Below are 20,158 nucleotides of genomic sequence, written 5' to 3' on the forward strand. Positions count from 1 at the left end.
GAGTCTGTTAAGTTGCGAGTTGATTGGGGAGGGTCAGCAGCCAGCACAGCGGCCCAGGAGGGAAATTTGGGTACAACAAAGGGCCTCTAATGACGCTTTTTGGTCAGGGGGTGTCTGTTGGGGGCCCCAAGCTAATTTTGCCCTAGGTCCCAATTGTTTCTTGAACCGGCCCTGCGTACAGCACCCGACAATTTGCACCACATGTTATAGCTGCGGTGAGCCCCCCTAAAAGCACCCTCAGTATAGGTAGGTAGCCAGGTATAGGTGCCCCCAGTATTGGTAGCAAGGTACAGTTGCTCCCAGTATAGGTTAGCCAGGTATAGGTGCCCCCAGTATTGGTAGCTAGGTACAGTTGCTCCCAGTATAGGTTAGCTAGGTATAGGTGCCCCCAGTATTGGTAGCTAGGTACAGCTGCCCCCAGTATAGGTTAGCCAGGTACAGTTGCCCCCAGTATAGGTTAGCCAGGTACAGTTGCCCCCAGTATAGGTTAGCCAGGTACAGTTGCCCCAGTATAGGTTAGTCAGGTACAGTTGCCCCCAGTATAGGTTAGCCAGGTACAGTTGCCCCCAGTATAGGTTAGCCAGGTACAGTTGCCCCCAGTATAGGTTAGCCAGGTACAGTTGCCCCAGTATAGGTTAGTCAGGTACAGTTGCCCCCAGTATAGGTTAGCCAGGTACAGTTGTCCCTAGTATAGGTTAGTCAGGTACAGTTGCCCCCAGTATAGGTTAGCCAGGTACAGTTGCCCCCAGTATAGGTTGGCCAGGTACAGTTGCCCCCAGTATAGGTTAGCCAGGTACAGTTGCCCCCAGTATAGGTTAGTCAGGTACAGTTGACCCCAGTATAGGTTAGCCAGGTACAGTTGCCCCAGTATAGGTTAGCCAGGTACAGTTGCCCCAGTATAGGTTAGTCAGGTACAGTTGCCCCCAGTATAGGTTAGCCAGGTACAGTTGCCCCCAGTATAGATTAGGCAGGCACTCTCTTCACTTTCTGTTTCTCCCTGGTGCTGTCCCCAGACTTCTGATGCCTGAGGAAGTCGCCTCACTTGGCATCATGGGCAGACCGGGCCTGTATATAGCTCCAGCATCTTCCGTGGCACTTTATGCTGCTGTGGGGGTGCTGAGTGTGTACTTTGGGCACTGGAAGTGGCAGGATTTGTCTATAGTATAATATAACCGAGCACCGTTTGCCTGCGGCGTTTCGGTGATTTGGAATAGGTGCAACATTCATCTGATGCTGTTAAAATATTGGGAATAGGGGTTGTGCTTGGCATCCGGCTTCAGCGGGTGGCAATAAATATCACCATTTAAAATAATAATAATAATAAAAAGGCCAAACATCATATTAGCATTTTCTTGTACATTTATCATTATTCATTTATTGTTTCTAACTGTGTAAAAAATCAAGTGAATGTAAAAAAAAAAGTATTATTAACTAAAGAAAATTAAATGCGTAAGCCCTATCCTCCCCTCACATCCTTCCCTCCTACTACGACCGAGGAAGTCAACCACCTACTGCAGACTTCCCATACCACTACTTCCCTCCTTGACCCCATCCCTTTCGATTTACTCCAGCCTCACTTCACGGAATTGGCCCCAGTCCTCGCTACCCTGTTCAACCTCTCCCTGTCCACAGGCACCTTCCCCTCAGACTTCAAGCAGGCCACTGTACTACCTCTGCTCAAGAAACCCTCCCTCGACCCTTCGCTACCCTCCAACTACCGTCCTATCTCCCTCCTCCCCTTTGCCTCAAAACTCCTTGAGCGCCTGGTTCACAAACGCCTGACCCAGTACCTCAATGCCAACTCACTGCTTGACCCACTCCAATCTGGATTTCGGCCTGCCCAATTCAACCGAAACTGCTCTCACCAAAGTGGTCAACGACCTTGCCTTAGCTGAAGCTGAAGGTAAATACTCCATTCTCCTCCTCCTTGACCTGTCAGCAGCTTTTGACACAGTAGATCATCCCCTACTCCTCCAGTCCCTCCAGTCCTTGGGCATTCACGATCTCGCCCTGTCCTGGCTTTCATCCTACCTCTCCAACCGCTCCTTCACGACCGTCTTCAATGAGTCCTCTTCCACCCCCAACCACCTCTCGGTGGGAGTCCCCCAAGGTTCGGTCCTTGGCCCCCTACTGTTCACCCTATACACATCCTCTATTGGCAAGGTTATCTCCTCCATGGGTTTTAACTATCATCTGTATGCAGATGACACCCAGATCTACCTCCACACCCCTGACATATCCACCACTACCATGGACAAGGTCTCCTCCTGCCTATCAGCCATCTCCTCCTGGATGTCCGCTAGGTTCCTGAAACTAAATCTAGACAAAACTGAATTTATGATCTTCCCACCCCATCCAACCACGAACCTCCAAGATGTGCGTGTCACTGTTAACCACACTACCATTCGCCCTACCTCTCAAGCCCGCTGTCTGGGTGTCACCCTGGACTCCGCACTCTCCTTCACTTCCCACATCCAAAACCTCACTAAGTCCTGCAACTTCCACCTTCGTAACATCTGTAAGATTCGCCCTTTCCTGACCTCTGCCACCACCAAACTCCTCATCCATGCCCTCATAATTTCCCGCCTTGACTACTGCAATGCCCTGCTGTCTGGTCTCCCTATGACCCGAACAGCCCCACTGCAGTCCATCATGAATGCGGCAGCCAGAATTATCCACTGCTCCCGTCGCTCCACCACGGCGGAACGCTCCTAGAATCCCTCCACTGGCTTCCTATCCAGTCCAGAATCAGATTCAAGATACTGTGTCTGACCTACAAATCTGTCCACAAAACCTGTCCAACCTACATTTCCGATCTTACTCAGAGGTACACACCTAGCCGCTCACTCCGCTCTTCCAATGAACTTCGCCTAACCGCCCCCCGAATCACCCAGTCCCATGCACGCCTCCAGGACTTCTCAAGAGCTGCTCCAACACTATGGAACTCCCTACCTCCACCCATTAGGGCAGCCCCCTCCTTCAACATCTTCGAGAAAGCCCTCAAAATTCACCTTTTCACTCTGGCCTACCACCCCTCACAAGTGCTCTAAACCTACAGCTGAACTCTGGTCCCCTACCATTCGTGTCCTTACCTCTCCCTCTAGATTGTAAGCCTTTGGGCAGGGTCCTCCTCCTTTTGTGTCCTACCTGATCTTGCACCTCCATTACTGTGCACCCATGCTATGCATCTGAGTGAACCTAACCTGCCTAATCTCCATGCTCCATCCAGTGACTGACTAAGCATTACCTTGTACTCATACTATGGTGTGTGATCTGGTTTTCTTGTATTCCTGTATTGTCATATTGCTGTATGTCACCCCTAAATATTGTCTGTAACCTAAATTAATGTTCAGCGCTGCGTAATATGTTGGCGCTTTATAAATACAATAAATAATAATAATAATAATAAAAGATTTTTTTTTTTTACAACTTGGACAGTGGCGAACTCCATCGTTAAGAGAGGGTAACAGAAATAAAACTTTTCGAGTAGATTTCCATCCACTTTCGGGTCACTTTTCTGCAAGTGCACAGGGCTTCTGCTCACCATTTTTACATTACTTGTTTTCCAAGTTTTCTTTTTTTTTTTTTTTAATAAACTGATGTGTTTATCCTTCTACTCCGAACAATGACATTTTTTTCAGATATCCCATGGCTTTATTTTATATTTAAACCTTTACAAAGTAGATTGAATGTTTAAATGTCTCTGCACAATATCAGTCTATTAAGTGTCCCAGAGTAAAAGCGGAATGAAACCCAGCATTTCTTCTTTGCTCTAATAGATTATTTTTATTATTATTTTTGCTAGAACAGCATTCAAAGGGTTACACACAGGACTTGAAAGTTCAGTGCAGAGAAATCTGGACGCATCCAAAGTTGTAGATTATGTTATCTTGTGTTTAATTGTATCAAGTGAGGAATGTAAATAAACACATCTCCTACACTGTCGGTCCCCTGAACAAAGTCAGACAATTTAGAAAGCATTTCTGTTTGTTAGAAAAATTAATAAAACAGTTATAAATAAAATGCAAAGTCAGCTTTCAGAGCAAAAAAAGTGTACTTTGAGAACGTATAATTTCTAAATGAATACTAATACTTATGCACAAAAGCAAATATGTTAACCGTATGGCACATAAAAAGTAGGAAAACATGTTTTTATTGAATATAGTCAGGGTTTTAAACCGCTTTAAAATATATGAAGTATTAACCCTTTTCTGTCTCTCCCTGCCCTCAGAAGTTTTTTTGCCAGGATTTTGCCAGGAATACTTTAATGGCTGTAATTGCATATCAGTGAGGTTTACTATATTCCTGATAACACAGAAGCTGTCACTTGCGTGCCTGAAAATGAACTCTTTCAGGCAGCAAAATAATAAAAACAGCCTGGCTAGTAATATATTTTGCACTGTACATACACATATTTATCTCATCATCACATGTCATCTTTGTACATGTAAGTGGAGCTTATCTTCTTTTAGGCAATTTGCATTACATGTTTTTTTCAATTCCACCTTTCCAATAAATGTCTAAGATATATATACATGGAGAGAGAGAGAGAGAGATAGGGAGAGAGAGATGTGTAAAACTTATCATTTCATCAACTATATATACAGAACTCTCTATGCCAAGGCAATTTTCAGAATATTTAAAATATATTAGATATTTTTTATAAGATTTAATTAATTTCTGATGCTGATCCAGGGAGATAGGGAGTTACTATACTGCCACTTGTCACTTCCGCTGTTATCCAGCTTTGAGACTTCACTTCTGCTCCATAAACTCAAACAGGTTTCCTTTAAAATGATCAAATGCAAAATGATTAAGTTGAGGGTTTAGTGTTTACAAACTATCATATATTTTTTCATATATTTGTTATGTTATACATAAAATAATTACAGTTTACTGGCATATTTACATCTCTCTAACATTACAGAAGCCAAGTCTGCAGACTTGGTAATATGTTACGAATTTCAATTCTTGAAAACGGAGTCATTTCATCTGTGTTACAAAGCAGGAAAACAAGAATGTTCTGTCATAACAGGGCACCATCAGAAAAAAAAAACCTCTTTCCGTTTTTGTTTTATATTTTTTTTCCTTATTTTTAGCACCTAACCTATTGAGTACAATGAAACAGTAAAAAAGCATTACTATACTCCGTACGATATGCTGCATTCCCCAACAATCTATCCTCGCCTAACAGAATGGTGGTCTTTACACCCACCATGACTCCCTTATACTTATCTATGGGGTCATCAATTTAGGACATCCCAACCTCCTTGCCCCCCAATCCATCCTGAAATTGATTACGCCCTTCCACCCAGGTCCATACTGGCTTCTGGCTGCCATTGTGCTTCTATCCTAGGCCACCACCTATCTCTTTGGGAGTTAGAAGAGGAAGGGTGGGTGATTGGCATCTCAGGAGGCCAGATTGCTGTGATGGCTTGATGGCCAACCTGCAGAAGACCCTGGAGACCATATTGGAAGATGGTGCATGACTTTATCCAGGGATTTAGTTGAATAAGGTTGGGGGGGGGGGGGGGGGATTGGTGGGAAGCAGGGGAGACAGACCATTGGACAGGAAAACAAAATCGCTGGCCAACTGTACAAGTAAGAGAGATCGAAAGGAATGGGATGTAAAATACAGTAAATTGTTTTGAAATTCCATTTGAATTGGGGCCAGTAATGACTATTTTGTATGTTCCAGGTGAACAAGTTCCTCTCCAGCCAGATTTACTACTCATGTAAAATCTAAAAGGTACTGGTCCAGCATTGATATAGGATGTGGACCAGCCTTCGTAGGGGTTAATACTCACTGGCTGGAAGCTGGTGGTTGGAGAGGAACTGAAGACAAGTGGCATTAAACAATCTCTCCTTAGCTCCTGTTGTTGGTTCAGCTACTCAGATAAAATAAATAAATAAAAACATGAAATGGGGGGAGGTGGGGGGTTCCCTGTCTGCTACCTGCTCGCCTCTGCTTTTGGTTAACCAGCAAGGATTTGATAGAGCTCAGAAACCCCTGCGGGGCCGCAGTGACAGTTTGCTTGGCTGGGGTTTTGTCTGCTGCCACTTACTTTTTGCTGGTGGCATGTTTTATGTATGCTTCACTACCATGTCGTCCTCTGGGCTTCAAACAGAAGGGACCTGTCTGTAAGCGTCCTGGTGGCGGTGCTGGAGGATGCGACGGTGGTGGAAACACATGCGAGAGCGCGCAGAGTTCCACCTCGTCCAGTCACCTCGCCTCCCTCTGTTCTGTAGCGTGACCATTGACTATGACTAAACCGTAGCAATGTAGCTGTAAAATATTCACCCACAACGACTTAAAGGCCCAGATCAGACTCGCGTTTTTTCAATGGATATTTTAATAAAATTACATTAACAAGCCATTAACTGTATTTTGCATATTTAACTTCTGTATTTTTTGCAGTATATATGTGAAAATACCTGACTAGCTGCCTGCATCCTACAGCTTTACTTCATCTACAAACTGCAATGTAATATTTCTAGAAAGAAAGTTGTCCAGACTCCTCCCACAATTGCCCATCACCCACATGAGGTAGTCAAGGAGGAGCCTAGAACAACTGATTAACTTCTCTACCTAGCCTCATAAGAGCTGAACCTATTTTTCCAGCGCTGCAACTACAACAGAAAAGAACTATCATGAAGTACTGGCTACAAAGTGTCACGGTAATCTCTCAGCAGTACAAGGAGGAAGTGGGTGGGGCATCTGTGTGATCACGAATGATGGGGCTGCTCAGTGAGGGAACACCCACTCTCCTGGCAGCTGCAAGCTTTTCAGAAAGGATCCTTTGTCACATGATTTGTATAAAGAGATTTTATTTTTCCTCGAAATAGCTGCATCAAGTATGAAAACTCACATAGTCTCATATGCTCCAGTACTAATGAACAATCCACGAGGGTGAAACTAGAGCTTCTACACAGCTAGGAATGCTCATTGAGATTCCGTGGAATTAAAATCTCTGCATTTCCAAAATAAATGGGAATTCTGCGGAAATACCCCATTACCACAGCTTGGTAATTTTAGCCAAATAACAGAACCTGGACGCATTGGACCAATCAGTGAATGCATAATTTTTCTGCGAAAATCGGATTACCGTGGTAATTTTAGACTAATCACAAGATTCAAGATACTACAGAGTTTTTCAAAGTCTTGTGATTGGCCTAAAATGTTTATTACGATTACCGCGGTAAAAGTCTGCAATCTCTGATTGGTCAAATACTGCTGAGCAGGCCTCGATTTACATCACTTGAGCCTGTAGGCACAGATGTCCTGGTACCTTAGACTTCGGCCTCCATGATCCTACAAACACCCACTGAACTGCACCGCAAGTGTGCTGCCTGTCCCAACTGTCTCTCTTACTTCCCGTGCCTGTGTCTGATCAGCCTCATGGTCAGTAGAACAACAACAGCTTTATTGAGACACCACATTAACAAACAGCTAGAATGCAGTATTTAGAATGCAGCACTCTCATGTCACTGTAGGTGGCGCAGACATATGAATCTCAACTTCCTAACATCTCCCTTCTTTTGAAAATATAAGTAAATGCTAAACATACAGTTTGTGGATTGCTGCATCTACTCAGAGAAAAAGTAAGAGGATGTAGTCTCTATATTCACAGGTGTTCTGATAACTTGAATCCAGGTGCAGCGAGGGGGTGCAGAACCATCATCTTCAGGTGTCCCTAACTCCGATTCATGCGTACGTTAAAAAGGGGCGTTGGGAAAAAAAGGGCGCTGGGTTTTAAACGATAAGCATGGACAACGTTTAAAAATATATTGTACTATATTTCGTTTAAAAATAATGTTTTATAAAGTTATAAATCATTAAATAATGTGCATGAAATCGGCAATTGTGAAAACGTTAATCTTCCGTTTAAAAAGTGAAATTTATAATAATGTTTAAAAAAAAATAGTAAGTAACCCTCCATGTACCTACCCCTAACCCCTAGACCCCCGTGTTGGTGCCTAAACCTAAGACCCCCCTGGTGGTGCCTAAACCTAAGACCCCCCTGGTGGTGCCTAAACCTAAGACCCTCCTTAGTGATCACTGTATTGTGTGTAGAATAATGTTTTAGAAACAGTAAGGGATAAAATATATTGCAATTTTCGTTACGTACTGATCGCTTTATTTTGTGAATAATAATGTTTTACAAACAGTAAGGGATAACATTTAAAATAATGTTTTATCGAAATAGGAAATGTAAATCATCACAAGCAGTTATAAAACATTAAAAATCTTCGGGCGCCGTTGGAAAACGTTATTATTCTCGGGCGCCCTTTTTTCCTGTTCGGCGCCCAGTAAACAATATTTATTATGGGAGTGAATGGTGGCGCCCGATTTGTCCACTAGCCTCCTGCGCCCTTTTTTACTGTTTCCCCGATTCATTCAGTAATGTATTGTCTGGTAAGTTCAAAGCTGGATTGTCTCTGTCTGTCGGAGAGTGTTCCTCATTGTCTGTATCACTTCTCTCCTCTGTTGCTCTAAGAAATCTCCTGTTTCTTCGGTACAAATGTCCGTCTGCTTCCACTACATATGAGCGTGCAGCAACTTGCTGTACATCTTTCTGCCACAGAGCCCCCAAGTATTAGGTAGCCAGAAGCACCCTCAGTATTAAGTAGCTAGAGGTGCCCCCAAGTATTAGGTAGCTAGAAGAACATCAGTATTAAGAAGCTAGAGGTCAGTGGAATGCAAAGAGCAAGGTGAGTAACCTCTTATTTACACTCTCATCAGGACTCTACATAGGGAAGGCGGGAGGGAGGCACTCATGGAGGGGAGATAACCGCCTCTCCATCATCAGACACATGTAGGCAGGTGCCTACAGTGCCATATGGTAAATCTGGCCTGAGTCAGAAGTATTTGGTCAATCAGAGAATGGAAAAATGATTAAAAAAAAAAAAAGCGCCCACACTCGTAATTTCTGCTGATTTATGCACTTTTTATTGACCTGAAGAAGCGGGCCAGTACCAGTAAAACGCGTTGTCTTTATTGTGCATTATTAAAATTAATTTCTACCTATATGGTATGTTCATTGATGGAGGTAAGAAAAAATTACTTCTATACTATATGATTTAAAGTTGTTATATTCTGGGTGCCTCATACACATTGTTTTAGCTATAGTCCAACCCTTCGGGGTAGTATCTTGTACACCACGTGTTCAGATACCCAAGTAGAGCGACTGACCAGCACCTGCCTAGTGGATTTGGGATACCGAATGGGAACGGTTAATTTCCCGTAGGCTCTGTCGGTGGTTGTAGGAGCTCAACCCTCCCTTGTGAGTATAACTTTCTACTCTACTCATCATCCACTTAGTCTAACGATACTGCACCATTAGGCTCCTGGTCTCTCTCATCTCAGAACCTTGGCAGTTGTTTTTACAACCGCCAGGTACTATCCCATACTTGGTCAATCAGAGAATGCAAAAATGACCAAAAAAAGGCTCCTCGGAAATCCTCGGAAATCAGTAATTGGCGGAGATTGGAATTTCCGCGGAATAGGAAATCTGCAATTCCAACTATCCCGACCCTAACACAGACCTGTTTCCAAATCCTGTGAATTTCAAAATAAACCTGTGGAAACATAATAATAATAATATAATGCTATCATACAAGAGCTCCATACCTTTCTTCTAGAGTTACATTTTTGGAAACTTAGCACAGGTTAGGCCCTGTACTTCTTCTACATTTTCTGGGAATGCTGATGCATTTTGTGAGCTTCTAGTTTAGGAAACAAGAGTAACTGTGAAGCAAATTTCCCTCTCTGTTCTATAAAATACTCTCCATAAATACTCTGTTTTGTTCATGGCTAGTAATGGGTGAAGAGAACTAAGTGATCTACATTAGTTTGTAGAATCACACTCTTGACCACCATTTACCAGGTCAGCCAGCCTTGACCTGTACGCCGGTGCCGGTCTCCAGCAGGTACACCACTCCCGCTAAACCAAACTGTAGTACATACAAATTAGAGACCGCACTGTGCTAATTTGCATGTACTACAAGTGATCTACATTAGGTTGGCAAACCTGGCCAGGTTTAAAATCCTCCATAACCTCAGTGACATCCCAGGAACATGCTGCACCGTGCAGCCCCAGAAGTCCATAAGCCACCTGGTAACATCTGAAAACACTCCTAGCTAGGGATGTCTGAACTTCTTGATTTTGCGTTCGCGAAGCCCCACGGCAGGTGAACTTCAGAAACCTTCAGGGCATCCCTGCAGTCACTGTTTCATTAACTACCTAACGACCGCGCCATGCCAATTGGCTTGAATGCGGTGACAGCCCCATGACCGCCTAATGCCAATTGGTGTCAAGTCCTGGGGCGGGGTTTTGCAGGAGATCGCACGCCGATGCACGCGCATCTCAGCTTGGATGATGGCGCTCCGCTCTGTCATCAGTCTCCCAGCAGCGATCGCCACTAGGAGACTGTTAGACGGCAAAACCGCCATCTATTTACACTGTACAGTGCTGTGATCTATGGCAGTATTGTACTGAGGACAGACGTGTGACACGCTGTCCCCTTTGGAGGCACAAATGTGATCTGCTGTCATAGGCTGATGCTTATGACAGCCAATCGCTGTGATTGGCTGGCTGGCGTTATAAAAATTACAAAAAAAAGTATTATTTATTAAAAAAACTAATAAATATTTGTAAAAAAAAAAAAAAAAAACACCCCAGGAGCTATTAAAGCCCACCAACAGGAATCTCTGTTGGTGGGCAGAAAAAAAGGGGGGGGGATCACTTGTGTGCTGAGTGGTACGGCTCTGCAGTGAGGCTTTAAAGCTGCAGTGGCCTAAATTGTAAAAAATAGCCTGGTCACTAGGGGGGTATAAGCCCACAGTCCTCAAGTGGTTAAAAAGGTGTGCAAAAAGTCTACCAAAACCTGGGCAGAGGCATAGCAGACGGGGATCAGGAGTGACATGTCCTGGAAGAAATACATGTTTTACACAAAGGCTTTTTTCATGGGTAAATGCCAAAAAGTATTATTATTATTAATTTATAAAGCCCAAACATATTCCGTGGCGCTGTACAAAGTAAGAAATGAACACCGTACAAAATAATACAGACAAATGGAACACACCAATTTACAAAATACATAATTGGCAACAAAAAACAGAATCGATACAAACTACAGAATTGGTAATGACAGTGGCAATAGTAACATGATGAATAAAATGCATAATGATTTCCAAGACACAAAAGGAGCTCAGCCCTTGTGAGCTTACAGTCTAAAAGAATGGGGGGGGGGGGGGGGGGGGGGGGACAAGAGGTGGGGTGGTATACAATAAACATAGCTAAAGGCAGTGTGTAAAAAACACATGACACATTGGGCCTGATGCCAGGGCCGGCCCTAGACTTTTTGCCGCCTGAGGCAAATTTTTTAAAAATTGTCACCGCCGCCCCTCCCCCCTCTGGGGGGCCGCCGAGCTGGAGGGGTAGCTGGCAGGACGGGGGTATTGGGCCAGCGGTGAGTGTCTCCCCGCCCGTGCCTCTTACACATACGGCTGCTTCTATTTAGGCTGGAGGGGAGCGGAGGACGGGGGACCCAGGCGAGGGAGGGGGGGGGTCCGACCCCCCTCCCCGCCGCTGGCCCAATACCCCCGTCCTGCCAGCTACCCCTCCAGCTCGGCGGGCCGGCTCCCCGCACCCACGGACGGGCGGGTGCTGCCCCTGGAAATTTGCCGCCTGAGGCAAAAGTTTCACCCCGCCTCATGAGCGGGCCGGCCCTGCCTGATGCACTAAGACAAATAGCACGCCTTATCAAAGTTAACACGCCTTATCAGAGTAGCATAGCGAACTTATGCCTGCTGCTTGGCAATGACGAGAGCTCCACTCGCCCTGCCCTGAGCCGCCCCCTGCGGGTTCGTAGCGCTTGCTATGCTACTCTGATAAGGCCTGCTATTTGTCTTAGTGAATCAAGCCCGTAGTTTGGGTTTTTCAGAGACCAGAAATGCATGTCCGATATATCACTGAAAGTATCACACAGTAAGGTGTATTGGTGTAACAAAGTATGCTAATTATCAATCAGTAAATTACAAAAATGTCCGACAATGTAATTTTTTCTTTAACCACAGTGACACTGACTGTCCGATATATCACTAAAAGTAAAGCACAATAAATTGAGTGACACGGGTGACGCTGTGTGGGAGACAGTGACAATCAGAGTTAGAGAACCGGTCCTGCTCAGGACTGTCATGCCGGCCGGCAGGATGACGCGTAGCGGCCGGCGTAGCCAATTAACGCAGACGCCAGCTGGACCCGAAGAGGAGCCAGGAGTGTGCCGGGGGATCTCACGGCCTATGGTGGGCTGGAGGAAACCCTAGGTAAGTACTAATTCTGTTTTTTTAACCTGCTCAGTATCCCTTTAAAGGATACCCGAGGTGACATGTGACATGATGAGATGGACATGTGTACGTACAGTGCCAAGCACACACATAACTAGGCTGTGTTCCTTTTTTTCTTTCTCTGCCTGAAAGAGTTAAATATCCGGTATGTAAGTGGCTGACTCAGTCCTGACTCAGACAGGAAGTGAGTACAGTGATAAGAAATTTCAACTACAAAACACTGTCCTAGCAGAAAATGGCTTCTGAGAGCAGGAAAGATATAAAAAGGGTCAATAGCTCATAGATTTTAGCTCTGGCATACTTCAATGAATGTGTCATTGAGCAAAAACAATAAAACAGTTAAACCTTAAAAAAGTAGATTTGAACATAAAATAAAACTGTGGAATATCTTAAAACGGATTTTTAGGGGAAGGAAGATAGATACAATTGTTTATTTCATTCGTTTATTTTTTCGCCTCAGGTGTCCTTTAAGCGTTGCGATTTAATAAAGGTTGAAGAGTAAAATGGCAGCACAGGACCCCCGTGTGATTGTCGCCCAGAGCTTAGGCATGGGCACATAAGCATCTAGGAATCCTAAATACCATCTCTGTAATATATAAAATTGGCTTAAAACGTTTTGCATGTCATTGTCAACCAACACGGCTTTTTTTGAGCCATCACAGTTACATAGCTGTAAATAAGCATATGCCTATTTGTTTGATGCTAATTGAAATGCATTCTTTATTATCTTATGTAGGCCTTTGGCTTTATACTGATATCCATATTCCTGTTTCTTTTTTCCTCCTCTCATTACTGTGTTTGCCTCACGGAGGGGTTTATGGGGTTTGCGCCACGTCCATTAACAAAGTCTTCAGAGACTGCTCGAGCTAATTAACAGCTTTCTAACCTGTAGTCACGGTAACAAGTCAGTGTTTGGCAGAGCCCGAAACAAGATCCGCTACCTTTGTTTTGTCAGCGGAAGACAGGAGACGGCGAAAGAGGCTGCTGTGTAGCCATTGTTACTCTGCATTCCACTCCACAGCACAGAGTCTCCAGCAAATGGGAAATATCAGTATAATGCATGTATTTAAAACAAATGGAATGGAAATGAAACATGCAAAATGATCAGAGGCTCTGAATTACCTTTGGAGAGTACTGACATTTCAGCTTCATCACTCAATTAAGTACTCTGAATTTTGGCACGCTAGGCAGCAAAACAATTATTAAAGTGGGCTATGCAGGGAACTGTATAGGGATGGGAAGGAGGACCACTAGACACCAGGAAACTGTATAGGAGAGGGAAGGGTGCACAAGACACCAGGGAACTGTAAAGGGGTGGGACAGAGGACCACTAGACACCAGGAAACTGTATAGGGCAGGAAGGGGTGCACAAGACAACAGGGATTTGTCTGTATAGGGGAGGGAGAGTCCACTAGACACTAGGGAATTGTCTATATAGGGGAGGGAGGGGCCACTGGACACCAGGGAATTGTCTGTATAGGGGAGGGAGGGGTGCACAAGACACCAGGGAACTGTAAAGGGGAGGGAGGGGCCACTGGACACCAGGGAATTGTCTGTATAGGGGAGGGAGGGTTGCACAAGACACCAGGGAACTGTATGGGGAGGGAGGAGGTGACTAAACACTGGGAATTGTCTGTATAGAGGATGGAGGGGGGGAGGGGGGACACCACTAGACGCCAGGGAACTGTATTGGGGAGGTAGGAGCCACTAGACATCAGGAATTTGTCTGTATAGGGGATGGTGGGGAGCCACTGGATATCACAGAACTGTAAAGGGGAGGGGGGCAGTAGACATCTGGAATATTCTGTATAGGGGCTGGATGGGGGCCACTAGACACCAGGGAACTGTAAAGGGGAGGGAGGCCACTAGCCACCAGGGAACTGTAAAGGGGAGGGAAGGGGGCCACTACACATCAGGTAATTGTCTGTATAGGAGAGGGAGGGGCCACTAGACACCAATAAATTGTAAAGGGGATCACTAGACACCAGGAAACTGTAAGGGGGAGGAAAGGGGACCACTAGACATGACAGATTTTTTTGTGTAGGGGAGGGAGGGGCCACTAGACACCAAGACACTGCAAAGGGGAGCCACTAGGCACCAGGGAACTGTAAAGGGGGGTGCACAAGACACCAGGGAACTGTAGGAACTGCAAAGTTCGACCTGCCCTCTATACATCATCATGGAGCCGAACTTTGACCTCTTACCTCACAGTCAGCAGACACATGGCAGCCAATCAGCTAGCACCCCCTCCTGAAGCCCCCACCTCCCCATCAAAAAGCAGTTGCGGTGGCCATATTGGATTCATTCTTTGCTGGCTGCTGACTGATAGTGAGAGCAGGGTCAGACTTTCTGCAGATAGGTAGGGAAGGGATTGGCTAGGCCTGTGTTCTTGTTCCTCACTTGTGAAAGCACCCCAAACAGCCCTTTTGAGAGCTAGCACATCAGTCTCCTGTGTTTTTTTTTGTATGTGTGACACTCCACAGCCCACTGACACCCAGAGCTGTGTGCACATTACTGCTGTTGCTACATTAAGTTGCATGCATGCACAGAACACTCCAGTGCATTATTATTTTACTGTATTCTGATAGTACTATTGCATTTCTCTGTCTCCACAGCCCACACCCAGAGCTCTGTGCACACTGCTGCTATTGTTATTGCCTCATCAAGTTGCAAGCACAGAACCACTAATAACCCTCCCTGTAGGGAACTAAACACCAGCAGTTGCAAATAAGGACAGCCGGGAAATGTGAAAGAAGGTACGCATGAGCAGTTAAGCACAGTCCATTCAAGTCGCAAAATATTACAGGTTGAAATATTTTTCATTACACCACTCCAGTGCATTATTATTTCACTGTATTCTGATAGTAATATTGCATTTCTCTGTGTGTGACACTCCACAGCTCACTGACACCCAGAGCTGTGCACAATGTGATTTCTGCCCTTTAGGGATTAAAACCCGACTTTGCGTCAACTCCGTAATTTTTGGTGGGACTTTTGGCATGGATCCCCCTCTAGCATGCCACAGGTCCAGGTGTTAGACCCCTTGACACAACTTTTCCATCACTTTTATAGCCAGAAACAGTCTTTGTAGGTTTGGCTGGAGAGTGTACTGGTTAAGGGCTCTGCCTTTGCCATGGGAGACCAGGGTTCGAATCCTGGCTAAGACAAGTACCTATTCAGTAAGGAGTTCAAGGCAAGACTCCCTAACACTGCAGGGTGGCCTCTTGAGTGCGTCCCAGTGGCTGCAGCTCTTGAGCGCTTTGAGTCCGACAGGAGAAATGTGCTATACAAATGTTCTGACTACTACTACTACTAAAATGTGTCTGCCCGTTGAAGTCTATGGTGGTTCGCCATGTTCGCGAACATCTCTATATGAGTGTTCAGTGTCCTTGATTATTGCAGCAGGCATTTTATACATGCAGATATGTCATTATGCAGGCAGATGGTTATTATAATACGCTTTTTAAGTGTTTTTAACATATTGTGTATATTATTGATATTTCTGGATATGTAATGAAGCTTTTTTTTTACTTTTTCAACTTCAGTGGTGCTAATGTTTTTTGGGCCTCTTTGGGGTACTGGTGCTATGCTTACAGAACTCCTGCAATAACTCTGCAGTGTGTCTACTTCCTGCTTTCATGGAAGCAGACAAAGGGTTAACAACCTGTGTTTACATATTAGCTTTGTCTGCAGAGGACTGCAGAATTTCTGTGCTGACACAGCTGAGAGACCATATTACGCTTGTGATTACTTACAGATGAAGGGGAATTAGACAGGTTTTTCTCTCTAAAAACACACACAGGGTGCATTTCTCTCTGCTTCCATTGTGTCATGTTCAAGAGTTCAGGTCCACTTAAAAGTTCAGATGTGAGGACTTTTAAAAAAAATCTACTTACCTGGGGCTTCCTCCAGCTCCTGGCACCCATCCTGTGCCCTCGCCGCAGCTACACTTCCAGACAGTGTCCCGGGGTCCCCTCCGTTACAGCTGCCAACCGGCATCTACTGCGCCCGCATGAGCGCCGCTCGCAATCGCACTCACGTGGTTGCGCAGGTGCAGAACTATTGCGCCTGCGCAGAGCACGCCAGACTACATCGGTGTGATTGCGAGCGGTGCTCACACAGTAGATGCTGATCCAGTGAGTTTGGGCAACTGAGGGGACCCAGGGCTACCGGCTGGGAGCAGAGGTGTGGCAAGGGAACAGAACGGCTGCCAGGGGCTGAAGGTAGCCCCAGGTAAGTAAATTTTTTTTTTTTTTTTTTTATTATTTCCTCGTACCTTCCCTTTAAAGGACTTCCGAGGCCAAATTTAGAAAAAAAAATGAAGAAGTTAGATATCTGCATCCGTTTGGAAGGCACGGAGGATGCCATCCGCGCCCTCCGTGCCGTTCCGCTGGGTCCCCGCCGCTCAATAGCCTCCCGAATGGCTCCTGACCGTAAGGCCCGGGTCGGACTCTCCTGCCTGCATAAAGATGGCCGCCGGAGCTGGCCGCAGCTGCGCAGCTCGCATAGCCGCGGGTGCGGCTGCGCAGCTCTAAGGCCAACTCCCCGATCCACGCTACAGGAAACAGCCTGTTACGTCGATCGGGGGGTTGGCCCTAGAGCTGCGCAGCCGCGGCCAACTCCGGCGGCCATCTTTATGCAGGCAGGAGAGCCCGACCCGGGCCGTACGGTTGGGAGCCATTCGGGGGGCTATTGAGCGGTGGGGACCCGGCGGAACAGCACGGACAGCGTGGCCTCGGAAGTCCTTTAAGAAAGTGTCTTGTCCTTCCCATTGCTGCCAGCACGAGTGGGTTGTGGTTATTTACCCCCCGCCCAAAAGAGGATTCCGGAATGTGGTATGGGGGGAGGGGTTTGGGCAGTGATTTCGGCCTTCCTGGTCATGATCTTCATTCTGTCGTAATCTCATCACTGGAGTACGCAGCAATCATACTATTTTATCAGAATCAAACACTAGCAGCTGCTTTCCAAAGCTTCTGTAAGAGGGGTCTTTGCCGACTTGTCATTCACAGTCCACTTGTGAAGGATAATTCAGAAGGAAAGCTAAAGGCAATCCAACCACAAACGTTATCTATATTTCCTCCGTACGTTCCCAAGAAAGAGGCAGGAAAGCTGTAAGTCTTTTCACATGTCAGCCGGGGACTCCATAAGGTAAATGAGTCCTGTCAGGCTGATGTGCATCTGTCACCCGGCCCTGACATAATATAATGTGAAATGATATCGAACAACAGGCGTTCGCCACTAAATTGTTAGCGGATCGGCGGCCTGACAGCCACGCGTTGATGGCGCCAATCCCAAGGTCTTTTAACCTTCCTTGACACAAATTGAGCTTGGCTTTTTGCATGGGAGGAAGAATCCTCCACCTCACTCCCTCTGCCTCTCCCTGGATCGGCTCTTAACAACTCACGCTGGAGGATTCCACACTTACTTTGAGTGACAAAGAGAAAATAAAATAGAATAAAAGCAAGGGGGTGGGGGGGAGGGGGGGGGTCTATTAAATTGGAAGGGAAATGGGCTGCGTTTGTGGATGTCACATATTTCCTCAGGTGCATATGAATTTGAGATTATGATATATGATCGCAATAAAGCAACGCACGCAAGTGGCGTCTGAATACCAGATGTCACCGGAGGTTTATAGAAACAGAATCGGAAATGCTGTTTTTTTCCCCTCTTTCTTTCTGTTTTTTTTTTTTTATAGTTGGAGAAAGATAAAACTGCAAAACACGCAAACGATTGTTTTTATAAGTTTTGACAATCCCGCTAATATTTAGCGATTTTCCGTGCAACCAGGCAGACGTCAGATGAAGGAGGTATTATCAGTATCTTGAAATAAAGCTACATGCAGGAGTTCCCGTCTGATTTCCTGTCCTCAAGTCCAGATATGGAAGATAAGATGCAAATAATTGTTGGTTTGCATGCAGATTTAAAAAGACACTGGCCTCAATCCACGGAGCATTATCAAACGTTTATCAAACACTTTATCAAACGTTTGATAATTTACTTCATGGGTAAAATCTCATTTGAATTCACTAAGGTGTTATATATTTGTTGAACGTTTTATCGGTAAGACATTAGATAAATATATAACACCTTAGTGAATTTAAAATGAGAATTTACCCATCAGGTAAATTATCAAACGTTTGATAAATTGTTTGATAAACGTTTGATAATGCTCCGTGAATTGAGGCCACTGAAGCAAAAAAAAAAAAAAAGATGATGATATAATGATTTGTATGTGTGGTACAGCTAAGAAATAAAACATGAGGAGCAGAGACATAAGCCTAATGTTGTTTCCAGTACAGAAAGAGTTAAGAAACTCCAGCTGTTATCTATGCAAAAGAGCCATTGAGCTCCATGACTTTCAGGGCTTGCTCACACTAGGGGCGTTTTTGACCATTTTTAAGCGCTGGCGATTTTGAAAATCTCCCTGAAAGTGCTTGTGCCATGATTCCCTATGAGAGAGTTCACATCTGAGCGGTTCACCGCTCAGATAAGCGGTGCTTGGGCCATTTTTGAGGCGATTCCACCTCAATGGAAGGTATAGCAAAACGCTCACAAAATCGTTTTTTGCAGCGATTACGTGAGCATTTTTAAGAATAAATACATTGTTCTTTTCCGAATCAAAGAGTTCACTTCCTGACTGACGTCAGGAAGTGAAAAACGCAATCGCTCTGCAAAAGCGTTTAGGAAAATGCTTCAAAAACCGGCCAACGCTGACGGAATGCAATGTGAACAAAGCCTGAAAGTCACAGAGAGCTCTGTCTTCTGAAGCTTGTTATCTCAACTGTCAGTCAGAGTATTTTATTTTTCTCTGCAGAGTACAGTTCAACAGTTCACTGGCCTGCTCTGTAAAATCATTTAGAATGCTGAGTAGTGTGTAAACTGCAAATATTAGAGCATGTTGCAATGTTATAAAAAACACTATATAACTGAAAATAAAAGTATGAAAATATGTTCTTTGCTACTAATGTTCTAGTAATTATCTGTACTACACATTCAATTCATTATATGATAAAAAAATTCCGCTTCAGTTTATCTTTAAAGGGACTTTGAGGAGTGCCCAAATGTAATAGAATACATTTACCTGGGGCTTCTTCCAGCTCAGGGTAGGCAGCGAGGTCCTGCGGCATCCTCCTGGCTCGTGGTGAAAATCGTAAACTTGAAAGTACATGTAAACATATAGAAATTTTCCCAGAGTAAAATGGGCCATGAATTACCTTTCTCCTATTATCGTAAGAGAACAGAGGCGCCAGCAGGATAAAAGGTAATAAAAATTTTAAAATTTGCTGGGAGGCAGTGGTGGACTTACCTCCGGAAAGCAGACTCAAAATACTGTCTGAATTAAACAAATACATTTATTATTGATACCCCAAAAGATGCAACGCGTTTCGCAGGCACATCCCGCTTCATCAGGCAATAAGATAGGGGACAAACAGTAGCTCGTCCGTAGCACGAATAGCGCCTCTGTGATGTTAGCACCTCTCCTATGTTGCTGTAACTTTTAGTATGTAGTAGAAATCTGACACAACCGACAGGTTTTAGACCAGCTCGTCTCCTCATGGGGGATTCTCAATGTTTTCTTTATTTTCAAAAGCACTTAGTAAATTGCATTTGCTGTATTCAACTGCCAAAAAGTGTGCAGCGAGCAGGGAGGCTGGCTAGCATATCTGTATAAATCCTTTTCCGGGAGTGTCTTCTTCATTGAGAATAAAAGCCTTGCTGAGAATCCCCATGAGGAAATGAACTGCTCCAAAACCTCTCGGCTCTGTCAGATTTCTACTACCTACGGTAAGTGACAGCAACATAGGAGGA

At 44.9% G+C, this 20,158-nt stretch overlaps 1 protein-coding gene across 1 annotated transcript in view; it reads left to right on the forward strand.

The window, feature by feature from the left end:
* Positions 1 to 15,043, forward strand: part of LOC137539170 (uncharacterized) — an 892,710-nt gene extending 877,667 nt beyond the window's left edge. The window contains exon 6 of the transcript XR_011024946.1: positions 14,965 to 15,043. The gene's annotated coding sequence lies outside the window, so the exon portion shown is untranslated. The remainder of the gene's footprint in view (positions 1 to 14,964) is intronic.
* Positions 15,044 to 20,158: the final 5,115 nt, after the last annotated feature.

The sequence above is a fragment of the Hyperolius riggenbachi genome, chromosome 11, assembly GCF_040937935.1.
Source record: "Hyperolius riggenbachi isolate aHypRig1 chromosome 11, aHypRig1.pri, whole genome shotgun sequence".
NCBI classification, from domain to species: domain Eukaryota; kingdom Metazoa; phylum Chordata; class Amphibia; order Anura; family Hyperoliidae; genus Hyperolius; species Hyperolius riggenbachi.